Source organism: Musca domestica, unplaced genomic scaffold (genome assembly GCF_030504385.1).
Source record: "Musca domestica strain aabys unplaced genomic scaffold, Musca_domestica.polishedcontigs.V.1.1 127, whole genome shotgun sequence".
NCBI lineage: Eukaryota > Metazoa > Arthropoda > Insecta > Diptera > Muscidae > Musca > Musca domestica.
The window spans coordinates 263,222-280,460 of record NW_026712167.1 but is presented as its reverse complement, the minus strand read 5'-3'; the positions used below and the strand labels follow the sequence as shown (position 1 = coordinate 280,460).

Genomic DNA, 17,239 nt, shown 5'->3' with positions numbered 1-17,239 from the left:
TCTGATGCTTACTTCGGATTTTATTGGAGTTATAATTATCTAAAATTTTGATTTCTTTGTGGGGAGGTACCAGAAGGAGGGGTCGGATATATTCTATCTTCAGACCAGATTTTGTGTTTCAAGAAATATTAGGATTTGTGAAACATGAAGAGAATCGGATGTTTATTTCTCATTTTATGAGCATTTTGGTAATTCAAAATTTTGACCCCCTTGTGGGGGTGGTACCGGAAGGAGTGATCCGATGCATTCCATCTTCACACCAGAACTTGTGTTGATAAAAATATTGGGATATGTGAACCTAAGAAAGAATCAGATTTTTAATTTGCATTTTATGAGCTTCATGGTTATTAAAAATTTTCACCCCCTTTGTGGGGGAGGTAGCGGAAGGAGTGGCCCAATCCACCCATTCTTAATACCAGATTTTGTGTTTCAAGAAATATTGGGATTTGTGAAGTTTAGGAAGAATCAGATACTTATTTCGCATTTTATGAGCTCTATGATTATTCAAAATTTTGACCCCTTTGTGGGGGAGGTACCAGAAGAAGTAGGTCGAAATTTTCCATCTTCACACTAGATTTTGCGCAAATCAAAATATTAGGAGGTTGAAAAATTGAAGAGAATCTGATGCGTATTTCGCATTTTATAATCGTTATAATTATCCAGAAAAATATTGACCCGTTGTGAGGGAAGAGTCTGTCGATATTGTTCATTTTCCCACCTGAAGTAGCACTGCTAAATATGTTAGAATTCGCAAATTAAGTATAAAATTGGTTCATTATTACTTGGTTTTTGCTTGTTTTATAAGGTAAATAAATTTCTGTGAAAATCTAAACCTTTCGCATGGGAGGTACCAGAAGGAGTGGGCCGATATTGTCCTTCTCCGAACTCGATTTAAGTTTGATAATAATATTACGATGTGCCAAGCTTGGACTTAATCGGATATCATGCCCACCAGCCGGCCTTAGAGACTGGCAGGCAGAAAGACGGATGGACACTCCTAAATCGACTCCAAATGTCCTGAAGCCGATTTGGTCCAAAGAGACCTAGTATATAAGACCTTTTTTCGATGAGGCACGTATTGGCCATGTCAAAGGATATATAGCCTCTGTAGGCTGAGGGTATAAAAAGAATTATTTACAAAACGTGGATAATTTATCAGCAAAGGGTGGATATTTTATCTAAGGGGTGTGGATATTTAATCTACAAATTGTGGATCTTCAATCCAGAAACCGTGGATAATTTATCCACAAAACGTTGATATTTTAGCCACAAATCGTGTATAATTTATCCATAAAGCGCGGATATTTTATCCATAATACGTGGATAATTTATCCGCAAATCCTATAATTTCATTTCCGCAAACGTAGATAATTTATCCCCAAATGTGAATAATTGAATCAAACAACATGAATTTTGTATCCACAAAACGTGGATAATTTATCCACAAAACGTGGATAATTTATCCACAAACTGTGAATATTTTATCCACAAACCGTTGATATTTTATCCAAAAAACGTGGAAAGTTTATCTGCAGATGTCGATAATTGTAACCCAAAAATAATCCAAAAACTGTAAATATTTTATCCGCTAACAGTTGATATTTTATCCAAAATCAGTCCATAATTTATCCACAAACTGTGGATATTTTATCCACAAAACGTGGATAATTTATCCAAAAACTGCGAATATTTTATCCACAAACCGTTGATATTTTATTCACAAACCGTTTATATTTTATCCATAAAACGCGGAAAGTTTATCTGAGATGTGGATAATTTCATCCGCAAAATAATCCAAAAACTGTGGAAATTTTATCCGCTAACCGTTGATATTTTATCCAAAATCAGTGCATATTTATCCACAAACTGTGAATATTTTATCCACAAACTGTGAATAGTTTATCCACAAACCGTGGATAGTTTATCCACAAACCGTTGATATTTTATCCATAAAACGTGGATCCGCAGATATGGATAATTGTATCCCCAAAATAATCCAAAAACTGTGGATATTTATCCGTTAACAGTTGATATTTTATCCAAAATTAGTGCATAATTTATCCACAAACTGTGGATATTTTATCCACAAAACGTGGATAATTTATCCACAAACTGTGAATATTTTATCCACAACCCGTTGATATTTTATCCACAAACCGTCGATATTTTATCCATAAAAAATTATCTGCAGATGTGGATAATTTTATCCCCAAAAGGTAAATATTTTATCCTCAAAACCTGGATATTTTATCAGCAATGCGCGGATTTTTTATCCGCAAAACTTTAATTAAGCCTGAATTATTTATCCGAAAATTTTGAAAAAATCTGTCAATTACCCACAAATATATCCGTACAACGTGGATAATTTTTTTTACGGATTCTGGATACATTTTTCTCATTTTGCAAATGAGTTAAATTATCCTCAATGTTTGGATAATATATTTATCCACAAGATGTGTATAAAACGTGGTAAAATTTATCTGAAAATTTCCTTAAAATTCCCTGACAATAAAAGCGTGTTGGTGTTTGTCTACCTGCCCGTCATAGGAAAACAACTGCTGATCGGAAAAAAGGAGTTGATTACTGATAACCGGTCTGGCGGGGAGATAGCTCAACACCAACTAAACACCAAACTCAAACCGGCTAGCAGTCATGTGTGGCGGGTTGGTTGGCTGACTAGTTCTGCCCGACTCGGCTCTGCTTCGCTGCTGATGTTGTAGGTTTTCACATTTCTAAAGCAAAAATAAAAACTGCTGATGCGAACGGAGGAAAAATAACAACTCCAAATAATGTTTACACAAATACCAACAACGACATATCAGTCACCACCACAAAAAAAGTGGAGCTGCTACTTCTGCTGTTGGTTGGAAGCTTCTGCGCCGATTCCCATTGAAAAGAAGCAAATATTCCACGTCAGATTTCAAACCACATGCGAATAGCGACGTATTGTGAATATCACAACAACGACGACAACCACAACAACAAAGCCCTTGTCAAGAAGTCTTTAAAGACGATAGCGCAGAAAGGCGAAGATATGGCCAAAACACAATAACATGAAAATGTCGCCACCAACAGCAGCAATAACAACAACGGCTACAACTTGACTCACAATACAACCCATACCCAGACACGTTTGAAAACAGGCTGCAAAATTTTAGAAGAAAAAAAAAAAAAACAACGTCAAACAACAATAACAACTAATTGTAAACATAAGACCAGAATAAACGCGTTTCGCATAAGACCGGTTTTGAAATACAATACGAACGAATGCGTCGCGCCATCCATAGACACACACAAACACACACATTTATTAACTAACTTGGCCAAAACCAAAAAAAAAAAAAAAATACAACACACCATAGACGAGAACAATTCTGTTTTTTTTTAGATTTTTTTCTCCCTTCTAGCCTAGGAATTTGTTGGAGTATTTGGGCCGTAAAGCTTAAAAGAACAAAATAGTTTATTTAATATGTAAGCCGCAAATTATGAAAAACAGATAAACAATTTGAAGTAAAAAAAAAACAAAGAAAAGACACAGGCAAAGACACTTGGATGGAATATTTCCTAATTTTTTTTCTAAACAACAATTTGTTGGCTTCTATGACTTTTTGTATCCAAACATGGCTAAATTATATGGAGATCGTGGATAATTTGCCGAGTATATGGGGATAATAATTTTTTATGCATATTTTTGAAGGACTAACAGACCTTAAATATTGGATTTCTATATAAAACATTTTCAAGGACTTCAGAGCCATCTATTTTTTTAAGAATTTTTTTAAAGAAATATTTTCAAGTACCTTGTCAAAATTAGATTTTTTAAAATATTTTTTAAAGATCATCAGAGCCAACAGAATTGACTTTGAAAAAAATCTTTGAATGCTCAACAGAACCAAAAAAAGAACGTGGATTTTTCAGAGAAAATTTTCGTTAAACGTGGACTTAAAAAAAAAAACATTATTTTTCATGGACCATCAAAATATTTCCATTAAAAAGGATTTTTGGAAGATTTTTTTTAAGGAATGTTAAGGAGATTTTTTGAGAAGGACTTTCACAGACAGCAATGTGAATTTTTGATAGGAATTTATTTTCATGACATACATGACCTACAAGCGGTGATATTTTAAAGACACAAAAATTATCTTATGTTAGACTTTTTCAGGACTTCCCGATCCATAAACGTGAATTAAAAAAAAAAAAATCAAGGACTATCCGGCCAAAAACTATTATTTTCGATGACCATAAGAGCCAGCAAACGTGAACATTTTGAAGAATATTTTTCAAGGACTACCCGACACACAAAAAAAAGGTATTTTTTTGGGAATACTTTTTAAGGACTATTCGACCTACAAACCATCGGATCTACAAGCACAGATTTTTGAAATTTTTTTTCGAAGGACTATCCGCCCAGCTAATATGGATTTTTTTGGGACCATCAGAGCCATCAAACGTGGAGTTAAAAAAAAGTTTTTTTTTTTCAAGGTCTAACAAGGTGAATTTTTAATATTTTTTAGGGTGTAATAACTTCTAGTAGAACCTTCAAATGTGGATTTACATAGGAATGTCTGACCTGTTAAAGTCGATTTTTAATGAATACTTTTTGAGGACTATTCCTACCACATGTTGAATGAATACAAACTTGGATTCATTCGAGAATTTTTTGTTTTTACGGATTTTCCGACCTGCAAACGTGGATTTCTTAAACATTAGATTTTAAGAGAAAAAAGAATAAGCTCTGTGGATTTTTAAGGTTTTTTTCCAAGAACTATTAGAGTCCTCGACCGTGGATTTCTATAACAATATTTCTCCAACCAACTTAAAACCCTTATTATTTTTAATATTTTTTTCAAGAACTATCTGACCCATCCAACGTGGACCTTCAGAGGGATTTTCTAAGGATCGTCGGAGTAATAAAATTGATTTTTTGGAAAAGCATTTCAAACACTATTAGACTTACAAACGGAGACTTTTGCAAGTAGTGTTTAAAGGACAATCTGAATTCCAAACGTGAATCTTGGGAATAATTTTTGGTTTTTATTAGGAATATTTTTAGAGGTTACCTGTTTTTAGAGGTTCTCTGAATATTTGTTTTAAAGACAACCCGACTTTTAATTGCCGAGTGGTATTTAATTGTGACCTATTGAGCGGCTGTAAAATCAGCAAAAAAATTAATTACACCCTTAGCCAAAACGTGCCTCATCGAAATATCGGTTTAAGATCCTAGGTCTCTTTGGATCAAATCCGTTTCAGGACACTTGAGGTCGATCTAGCGTTTTCCGTACGTCTGTCTTTCTCCTGACTGGTGTGCCCGATAACTCTCGAAAGGGAGTATCCGATTTGGTCCAAACTTAGTACATTTTAATATTATTGTCAGACTTAGAGAGATGGGCAGTATCGGACCACTCCTTCTGGTACCACGCTCACAAAAAGTCGAAATTTTCAAAAAAAAAAAAAAAAAAAAAAAAAAATACTGAACAGAAAGAGAAAAGAATGACCCGGTTTTGCTTCAACTTGGCAAATCCTAATATTTCCATCAGGGCTGCGTAAGGTACGAAAATAGACAATATTGATTCACTACATCAATTACCTCCAACCAAAAGGGTCAACATTTTGAATAACCAAAAAGATTATAAAACCCAAAATAAGAATCCGGTTCTCCTTATATTTCACACATCCCATTATTTCCACTAACACAAGATATCCTGTTAAGATGAGATATATCGGTCCACTCTTTCTGGTACCTACCACCCATTAAGGGTCAACATTTCGAACATCCATGAAGCTCATAAAATGCAAAATTAATATCCGATTCCATTCAGACTTGGTACATCTTAATATTTCCATCAGCACAAGATCTGTTATAAAGATGGTAGAGATCGGAACATTCCTTCTGGTACTTTCCCCACAAAGGGTCAAAGTTTTGAATAGCCAAAACGATTATAAAATTCGAAATAAGCATCCGGTTCTCTACATATTTTATATCTACTAACACAAGATCCGCAGTGAAGATGGAATATATCGGTCTACTCTTTCTGGTACATCCCTCACAAAAGAATCAACATTTTGAATATCCATGAAGCTCATAAAACGCGAAATTAACATTGGATTCCACTCAGACTTGGTGCATCTCAAAAGTTCCATCAACACAAGATCTGTTATAAAGATAGTAGGGATCGGACCATTTTTTCTGGTACCTCCCCCACGTAGGGTTCAAGACGCGCCAGCCAGGAATGGTTAAAAATGAAGTTCCTCGCGTCCCAACCCAAAATGGCTACCAAAATCTCCGGATACCTATCCGTTGGTCCACTGTGTCTGGAGTATTTCGAAAAGCTAGGTTGGCACTTAAAAATACCAAAATGTCGATCACCTCAAGCAAGCGCTTCGCCGGGAATGGGCCAAAATTCCGCAGAGCAACATTCGGCCAGCGTGTGATGTTTTCATTGGCCGTTTGAAGGCCATAATTTGTGCCAAACATGACCAATTTGAAAAAAACTAAACTTATTCTGAAATGTTATGCTATTTCCGACATTTTTTGCTTTCATTTAAGAAAATTAAAAAAAATGTAAAAATTATGGCGTTTGACTTTGTGGCAGTTTCTTTTTATCTCACCCGGTATAGATCCGCTACGAAATGGGGAATATTTTACCATTTTTTCGGAACCTACTCCTTAGAGGGTCAACAATTTAAATAATCATAAGAGAAGTCAAAATCTATTTAAAGAATGGAACACTGACTGATGGTATACCTCGGTCGGCAGAATCGTCAGATACTTTTTACTTGTTTTTTATAAAATTAATTTTTTTTGCGGACTTAAGAAGCTTCAACGAATTCTAGAAAATAATTTGTCACATTTTTTGGCGTATTAATTATCAAAACGATTAATTCTCCAACGATAAGATCATGTGATTAGTTTTCAGCACTAAGAGATTAGATTCTAGACACTAACTTTGTTGTTGTTAAGAAAATGGGTCAAAAGAGGAGCAAGAAATTTGACTTTAAACAAATCTTCAAAAATGTTATGGAGCATAAATTAAATTTGCATTTTGAAATGTGTAAATGTTAGGCAAGGTTCGGAGTGGCATACCATACAATTTTGATAAGAAAAAAATGAACGGAGCCAATAAATTACGTTTTGATTTCGGAATTTTTTTAAAATATATAAAAGAAATTCCAATAATTTTAATATAATCCGCAAAACTCCAAACCTAGTGTATTTTCCCCTGAATTTCACCAGAGTGGCATACTCTGTAACTATAAATGGGCTATCTTCCCATTATGACTTCACACCTGAATTTACGTCATAATTTCTCCTCGCAAAAAAAAAAAAACTGCGTGCCGGAATATAAATATTTGTTTTATATCTTTTCACACATTGCCATCACAACGCAGTAAACCAAATAATTATTTTACCAAAAAATTTATTGCCGATTATCCAAAACATTATCGAAAAAAGAAATTGGGTCTCCATCTAAACATTACCTAATTCTACCACCAAAAGAAAAAAATGCTAAATTTTTAGTTAAATGCGTAGATAAATTCTGCAAAGCCATTAATGGCCCTATCTTATCGCGAGTGTGTCTGTCGCTTTTGTACATTTTTGTTTTTTTTTCGATTAAAAATCTTATCATGTCTTATCATGACGGATTGTTCGTCTATGGGGTAGTTAACCATAACAATTTTGCGCATATGTACCGAAGCTGAATGGGACAAAGTCAACAGCTGTTCGGTCGGACATTGCAAATAGATAACAAGCGACAGAAATGGGAGAGCTGACATCATAGAAAATGGTTCCATAAATAAATTATGCCATGGTCCCCGAAGAAAAAAATCGACCGAATTGGTGCATATCTGGCTGAAGCTACAATCTTGGAATTTTTGGGTGAGGGTAACTCTTGGTCCAAAGGTCTCAGATAAGCGAGGGTTTTTAAATAATCTTTTGAATTACTACCAAACCAAGCAATAACAATTCTATTAAATACTTTTCAAGGACTATGCTAACGTGGAGTTTTTTTTACAAACGTACATTTTTTAAATATTTTATCCAGGATTTTTTTTACTACTAAGGAAAATTTTTGCCGTTTTTTTTTTCTAAGGACGTTTTGAGGCAAGGTCTTTTCAAGTATTTTTTCAAGGACTTTCTGACTTACAAATATGAATTTTTTAAGGAATATTCGACCTTAAAAACTTAGATTCATTGAAAAGTATTTTCAAGGACATTCGAGGAGTATATACATACATACATTTTTTAAATATTTTATTCAGGATTTTTTTTACTACTAACGAAAATTTTTGCCGTTTTTTTTTCTAAGGACGTTTTGAAGCGAGGACTTTTCAAGTATTTTTTCAAGGACTTTCCGACTTACAAATATGGATTTTTTAAGGAATATTCGACCCTAAAAACTTAGATTTTTAAAAAGTATTTTCAAGGACTATTCGATCAGCAAACGTGGATTTATAGAAAAGGACTATCAAACGTGGAATTTTAAGAATTATTTTTAGCGTCTATCAAAAGCTTCAACCATGAATATTAGTATGGAATATTTTGAGAGGCTGTGATGGGCCTGCAAAATTCCACTTATAGACTTTTTCCTGGAATTTTCGTCCTACCAACTCGAATTGTTTTCCAAGGACTATAAGTCCTTCAAATATGGATTTGTTACAGGACTATCTAAGCCATATAAAGTGGACTTTTTGAAAAGAATTTTTCAAGGTCTAAGAGAGTTTTCAAATCTGAAAGACTACAGAGTAAAGTTCATAAAGATTTTTTTAGAAATATTTTAAGAAATATTTTCTTGGAATTTTGGTTTTTGGAAATTCGAAATTTTTGAAATGTGCACTCTAAGTGGATGATAAGTACTTAAATGTACCATATATGGTACTATTTCGTATTATGTGAACGGTCAAGGTTGAGGAGTAGGGACGATGTAAGAATTTCGTTTGGAAAGTATGTACTCATCAAGGTTGAGCAGTAGAGTCGATGTAATAAGGGGTGTGATAAGGCTTGATTGTTGGAAATTCGTACTTTGAAAAGTACTAAAAGGTAGAAGTGGATCGAGAACTTTTAAATGAAGGCCACTGATGGAATGTATGAGGTATGTACCAAAGGTTTTTTTTTTTTTAATTCGTACTATAAGGGTACGAATAATACTAAAATTTGCTACATTTGGTACCATTTCATATCCTTTGAACGGTTCGAGCTAAAAACTTGAAATTTAGAAAGGGAGTCAAGTTTGAAGAGAATAGTCGATGTACGTAGGTAGTCTTGTACAGGGTTGCCCACATTCGACGGACCTTTAGGCCTTTTGGGCCCATTCCAATCGACGAGGCTTGTCCGCAGGCAACATTCTTTGCGAATAATCCGTTGTAAAGTGGACCGAGCCATGCCCAACTGCTGAGAACGGCGTTTTTGGGCTGTTCTTGGGGACCTCTCAACACTGGCTCGTACGGCAGCGATATTCTCGGCCGATCGCCTTGGTCGACTTTTATATGGCCTTTTCGGATTAGAAAGAGCCTTACCAGTCGAAAATTTTTCGTATAAACGCTTAATGGTGTTCTTAGAAGGCGCACTTCTCACATTTTTTAATGTTTTAAAAGCACGTTGAGTTTTCACAATTGACTTCTTCTGTTGAATGTAAATTTCAGAGCGCTCGCGTGGCGTGTATTGGTTCATGGTAAAAATCTGCTTACACTGACGCTTCAAACGCGGTATGTCATTAAGCGATGTGACATCTCTGTCAAAAGTTATGGCGTTGCCAGATGGGTCCGTCGAATATGGGCAACCTTGTAGTTCCCAAAATTTGAAATTTGCTATTAAAGTCGCTGTTCATATGAAGCCTAGATATATGGAGGTGGTTTGGCAAATGTTTACTATAATTGTACGAAAAGTACTAAATGGTACTATATTTGGTATTAGGCGAAGTGATCTAAATAAAATTCTGAAATTTGGTATTTAGATTACTGAAGGTTTGGCGCTTTTTGAAATCTGTACTATAAGTGAACAAAAAGTAAGAAATAGTACTAAATTTGATATTCAAATATTAGCTTAAATCCTCAATTTTGATATGGGTGGTCCTGTTGGTATCTGGAATTGCGATATGGGGGGTGGTTAGGGAAATGTGTACTGTATTTGTACGTAAAAGACCTAATGGTACAAAATATGGTATTGGCATTGAGCTATCTGTTGGTACCTGGAAATAAGATATGGAGGTGGTTTTGAAAATGTGTACTATATTGTACTGAATGGTATACATTTTGGTAATGAGGGATATAAAAGAGCCAAAATCCTGAAATTTGATATTAAGGTTACTGTTGGTATCCGAGGTTGGAATATGGATTTCGTTTTGGAAATGTGTACTAAAATAATACGAAAATAACTAAATGTTTCTATATTCGGTATTGGATGTCATTGTTGGTGTGTTTAGTTAAGATATGAAGGGTGTTTTAGAGGGATAGGGCTGGAATCTCCAAATGTGCTATTGAGGACTTTGTTGGTATCTGGGATCAAGATAGAAATATGGTTTTGGAGATGTGTACTAAAATCATACGAAAAGTACTAAATGGTACTTAATTTGGTATAAGGTGAAGGAATAGAGCTGAAGTCCTGAAATTTGGTATTGATACTACTGTTGGTGTCTGTTTTTAAAAAAACGGAGGTTAGGATTGTACTTATATCGTTGGAAAATTACCAAAATAGTACTAAATTCGGTATTGGGTGAAGAAGTAGAGATGAAATCCTGAAATTTTATATTGAGATCTTTATTGGTATCTGAAATTGAGATATGGTGGTGGTTTTGGAATGTGTACCAGATTTATAGGAAAATTACTAAATGGTACTAAATTTGGTATTGAGTGAAGGAATAGAACTGAATAGATGTCACTGTTGGTGCCAGTGGTTAAGATGAGGAGGTGGGTTTAGAAATGCGTACTATTATTGTACAAAATAGTTCTTAAAATAGTATTGGGTGAGGAAATATAGTTGAAATCCTCAAATTCGATAATTCGGTACATGTTGGAAGGTGTACTTATATTGTTTAAAAAATTATTTAAAAGTACTAAATTTGGTATTGGGTGAATGGATAGAGCGGGAATCCTCAAATTTTTAGTCAGGAGGCCCAAAACGAAATGTTGGAACGAATCTGAAAATGTTAGGTGTATTTTTCGCTAATGAAGTAGCAAATACTTGCTAGTCTTACATAAAATGAAGGAAGTAATCGATATAGTCCAAATCTGATAAAAATCAGACTTAGCCCAAATACGAAATATACAGGAATGGCACATTCTTTCGGAACCTCCCTCCATTAAGGGTCAACAATTTGAATTGTTATGGAGCAAGACAAAATATGTTTAAATAAACCGACATGGCTGAGGGTACGCATCCGGCTGATATTATTATTTTTTTTTTTCAAAAAATTTTCCAAATCCAATAAATATCTTTTCCAAATTATTTATTTCTTTATATTTTTCTTAAAAAAATTCCATTTTCTATTTCATTAAGAAATCACCTTTACTCATTCCTCCCCCTAAAAAAATTCCCATTCGTCAATGACATTATTTCGTCCATTATCAGATATTCCGATTGGACTATGTTTTTCTGTACTTCTTATCAGAATGACACACATATTGGTCGTATTTCGAGTGCTTTATATATTTTTAAATTTATTTATGAAATCACACCCGATCCCCCCACTCCAACCCCCAGCACACTAGATGATACAACACCTCTAGTGTGTGGGGGTATTGCGTGTTAGTTTAGTTCAAAAAAAAAAAAAAAAACGTGAAAGAAAAATATGATATATTCGAAATACGAAGTTTTATTGCCTCCCGGGAATTTGATTGGTTTGATTCTCTCTCTCTCTCGCCCCAAAACGTAAATGACGTGTTGTTTAGTTATTTGTCTTCCTTGGGATTTTTTTCTCTGCTTCGAAAAAAATTTATAGATTCCGATAAGAAATAATGGTGTGTGACAAAAACAAAAACACATATCTAATGAATTTTTCCCATGTGAGACAAGAAAAAACAGAATTATTCATTTGTTAGGTTAGGTTGGAAATTGTGGTGGGTGAGGGAGGGTGAGGATGGGGGCGTTGGGGTATGAGACTGGCACACATACCTTTATATACCTATATTGTTTTGAATGGAATTTATGGATATTTTCAGAGTGGAATGAGGGTGAAATTTAAAAAAAGTAGGAGGAGGCTATAACAGAGGCTTTAAAAGGATTTTGGAAAAATTGATGTAAGGTCCATAAAATGCGGGAATCTTGATTACTAACGGAGTTGGTCAAACTTGAATTGGAAAACAATACAAGCAAGTGCCCACTACTTCGTCAGCGAAAAATCTACCTCAAAAATTAAGATTCATTCCAACAGTTCGTATTAGGCCCTTTTGGTTCTCAAAATGAACAATTTGTTCAGTTTGACCGATTTTTTTTATCAAAATTTTATACATCGTCCCAAAATTTTCAGATTTTTAAGGTTTTAAATATTTTTAACGTTTTTTTCCTTTTTCGGAATGAATAGAAAACTGTTGACCATTTTCACGCAAAAAATTTTCGAAATTTTTAATTTTGAAGTTTGCCGTGGAGGACTTTAGCAAAAACCATTGCACAATGGATCTACATTCAATTTTTTAGCCAAACTTCTCAATATGTAAGCCCTAGAAACCAAAACTGTATTTCAGGATTCAAATTTCAGGATTCAAGCTTTATCCACTCACTCAAGGGCAAAGTTAGTGCCATTTAGTACTTTTCGAACAATCATAGTACACATTGCCAAATTCAAGTTAATTCTCTCAAAACTATATAGCAACAGTGGCTTCCATAACAAGTTCCAGGATTTCAGCTCTATCCCTTTGCCCAATACCGAATTAACCATTTAGTCCTTTTCGTACAGTTACAGTACGTATTTTCATAACAATCTCCATATACCTACCACAGATACCAACAGTGACCTTAATATCAAATTTCATAATCGCCGCTCTTTAATTTATTTCCCCTGTTACCAAATTTAGTACCATTTTGTACAATTCCCGAACCATCTCCATCTCTCAATCACAGATACGAACAGTGGCATTCATATCAAATTTCAGGATTTCACCTCCATTCCTTTATTCAATAACAAAATCAGTACTATTTAGTACTTTTCGTACAATTCTAGCGTACATTTCCAAAACTACATTTCCATATCTCAGTCCCAGATAGTGAAGGAGACCTCAATATCAAATTTGAGTATTCCAGCCCCATCCCTTCATGCAATACCAAATTTAGTACCATTCAGTACTTTTTGAACAATGTTAGTACACATTTCTTAAACCACCTCTATATCTCAATCCCAGAGAGAAACAATATCAAATTCCAAGATGTCAGCTCTATTCTATCGCTCAATAACAAATTTTGTACTATTTAGTACTTTTCGAACAGTTACAGTACACATTTCAAAAAAACACAACCAAATCAACACCAGATACCAACGGAGACCTCAATATAAAATTTCAGGATATCAGCTATATTCCTTTACCCAATATTAAATTTAGTACTATTTAGTAATTTTAGTACAATTATAGTACACATTTCCAAACCTACCTCCCTATCACGATTCTAGATACCATCAGAGACCTCAACATATTTTAGCATTTCAGCCTAATAACATATTTAGTATCATTTAGTGATTTTTGAACAATATTAGAACACATTAACCTTAATTCATTAGCCTTAATTTCAAATTTCGGAATTCCTGTTTGACTTAATGCCAAAAAGAGCGAATTTCCAAAAACCCTATGGTACATTAAACCCAATGGCCATCAGTGACCCTCATCCGCAATTTATGTGTTCAAGCTCTGCTGGATTCAAGCTCCCCATCCATTCCTCCAAATTGAAATTGTGCTAAATTTAGTACCGCTTAGTACTTTTCGTATACATGTGTGTACACCCTTCAAAGACTACCTTCATACATCGACTCCACTCCTCAACCTTGATTCCTTTTCTAAATTTCAAGTTTTTAGCTCTAACCGTTTACATGATACCAAATTGTTCCATATATAGTACCTTTTCGTACACTTATAGTGCGAATTTCCAAGAACCCTTTTGTACATCTATCATAAACTCCATAAGTGACCCTCTTTCCAAATTTAAGAGTTCTAGCTCTACTGGATTCCAGCGCTCCATCCGTTCCTCCAAATTCAATTTGCACTCTAACCGTTTACATGATACCAAATTGTACCAAATAACAGGGTGAGATGAAAAAACTGCAACTAACTTAAGACTGCTGTCATTTCTAAGCCACTCGTCCGACAGCTGTTAAAATTATTACAAGCGTACAAAAGCATTTTGATGAGAATTTTTTTAGTATGATTTCTTTATATTTGGCTGGAAAACCACAAGTGGCTATCGTTAGAGCATTCCAGCATTTAAATGTGAATAAATCTTTTGTGTCTCATACCATCGCTCGGTCGCCCGTGATACTGGTAGCGTAGCCTAACGTCAATGAAGTAGACGGAAGAAAACAGCAACATTAGCACAAATGGTTCGAAAAGTAAAGCAGCGACTTAATCGAAACCCGCGCCGCCGAAAAATGGCTCGTGAACTGAACATATCGCAATATTTCATTCGGCAAATATTGAAAAATGAGCTCGGGGTAAAGCCATTGAAATTCCAAAAAGTGCAAGAACTTACACCGCAACGGAAAGAAAAAAAGACTCAAAAGAGTTGCTTAGCTTGGCCGAAAGTGGTGAAGTTCCGAATTTAGTTTTCTCCGATGAGTAAACATTCGTTGTCCAGCAGTTTGTAAACAAACAAAATGATCGTGTTTACTTGCCAAAGAGGTCAGCTGAAAATGTGAACCTTCGGTTGGCCACCAGAACTCAAGCACCGGCCATGGTGATGGTGTGGGCCGCCATAACAGCCGATGCTCGCTCTCCGCTCGTATAAATAGACTGTGGCATCAAAATAAATGCCGAATATTATCGCGAAAATATTCTGGAGGGTGTATTAAAGCATTGGGCGCGTGCTGTGTGCGCCACCCACCGAATAGTTACAAAATGAGGTTCCTCGCTTCATTTCCAGCGCACAAAGGCCACCAAAATCTCCGGATACCCATCCGTTGGACTATTGTGTGTGGAGTATTTTGGAAAGCAAGGTTGGCACTAAAAAATACCAAAGTGTCGATCACTTCAAGCAATATCTTCGCCGGGCATGGGCCAAAATACCACAGAGCAACATTCGGGTAGTGTGTGGCGGTTTCTTTGGCCGTTTGAAGGCCATAATTCGTGCCAAAGGTGACCAATTCGAACAAATCTAAACTTATTCTAAAATTTGATGGTATTGCCGACATTTTTTGCTTCAATAAAATTTAAAAATTATGGTATTTGTCTTTGTTTCAGATTTTTTTATCTTACCTGGTAAATTTCGAAAAAAAATTTCAAATTTTGGTTTGAGATTAAAAATTTAAAGAAAAAGTTTTTAGAATGGTGCTTCTCGTTCCAATTCCCATTAACAACAAACCCTTAACTGAAATAAGTTTTAATCCCCTCAACTGCCATCCTGTATTTCCTGTCTCCTCCACCCCCGGATGTGATATTGCCAAATTATTATTATATTATTATTACTTTTTTTTTTTCAAAAAACATTCTCAATTCAAAATTTTAATAGCCTTTTGTTTATGACATAACATGTGTCCATGCGTCCATATTATTCAACAAATTATTAGTCATTGATTGCAAAACAAAAGCAACAAAAACAACAACGAAAGTAGACATTAGAATGTTTTATTTTTTTTTTTTTTGTCATTCGTTCCGCCCGATCACAAAACAACAAAATAGTAATTTCATTTAACGGTTTTAGAAATGCTGTTTTCATTACTTTTTGTTCTGTAATTTAAAACTTTTTTCTGCTGTTGTTGTTGTTGCATTTTTATACCCTCCAACACTATGTGTTGGGGGTATTATAAGTTTGATTGGGCCAAAAATTATGTAACACCTCGAAATATTGATTTCCCACATAGGAAAGTATATATGGATCTTCCTATCTCGCCGAGTTGAGTCGATCTAGCTATATATGTCCGTCCGTCCGTCTGTCCGTCTGTCCATGTTAATTTGTAATCACTCTACAGGTCGCAATTATGGCCCGATCTTCACGAAATTTAGAATGGAGGTGGGGCTAGGGTCAGAATAGAACCCTATTTCTTTTGGAGATGATCGCATATCCATCGAAATGGACCAAAAACTGTCGGATTTTGCAGTAGCTATACAGGTCGCAATTATAGACCAATCGACGCGGAACTTCGCATGTAGCTAGAGTTTAGGGCGGGGAAGAAGCCTACCAATTTGGGTGGTCATCGGATAATATTTAGCGGGTAAAATATACCATATGTTTTGTGTTGAAAAAATTCAAAATTTTTCATTAAACCGCGAATATTTTAAATCCCAGCAAAAACACAAAGCCATGACAAGGTTACTTCTGACCTTTATATTGATGTTAACATCCAAAAAATCGGATATATAGCAAAATATGTGCGATATTTATGTCTATCGAAGAAGATATGCTTGAAAGATCTCTTATATGTCGAGAACGGCTGAACTGATTTCGACAGTTCTCATTAATTCAGAATGGCCTCTTGGCAGGAAAGAAAAAACGTCTAAAAAATCGCATAAAAATATCTCTCAAAAGATGAAAATATTGATTTTGTAAAATTTTCTCATATTAGAACAGTGTGGCTTGTTTGTTCGGGATACCGTAGTATTTTGTTGTTGCAAAATGGTCTGGCTTTATCCCTTTATTGTTGTTTTTATAAAAACAACGTTTGTTTATTAGTGGAGAACGATGGTAATGTTTACCAGGGGGTAAGGCAGGGAATACCTAGGTTTCGGAAAGAGCCACCAATCCTCATCAGTTCCCTTGTTTTTGTCTGGGATATTCTCTCCAGAAGTTATTTTAAAAATAACTTCTATGACAAAAAACATTTTTTTACCCAAGTGACGAGATCGTAAGCTCAATAGAAGAGGAACCAAAGAATTAAATAAAACTAAAATTCTCTTGGAAAGTCTTCTAAATCTTACAACCGCATTTATAAACATTTACATCTTTCTCTCATTTTCTCATATTTTTTTCAATTTTGTCACATTTTTGGCATATTTTCATTTTGAATTAAACATTTGGTAAAATTTTTACAGCTAACAAAACTAAGTAGTTAGGATATCAGGATATCATATACAGATCGCATTTATGGTCCGATCCTAACAAAATTTT

General features: G+C 34.8%; 1 protein-coding gene across 1 annotated transcript in view; it reads left to right on the top strand.

Moving 5' to 3' along the window:
* LOC131800491 (protein split ends-like) overlaps positions 1 to 17,239 on the top strand; it is a 280,268-nt gene that overhangs the window by 100,327 nt on the left and 162,702 nt on the right.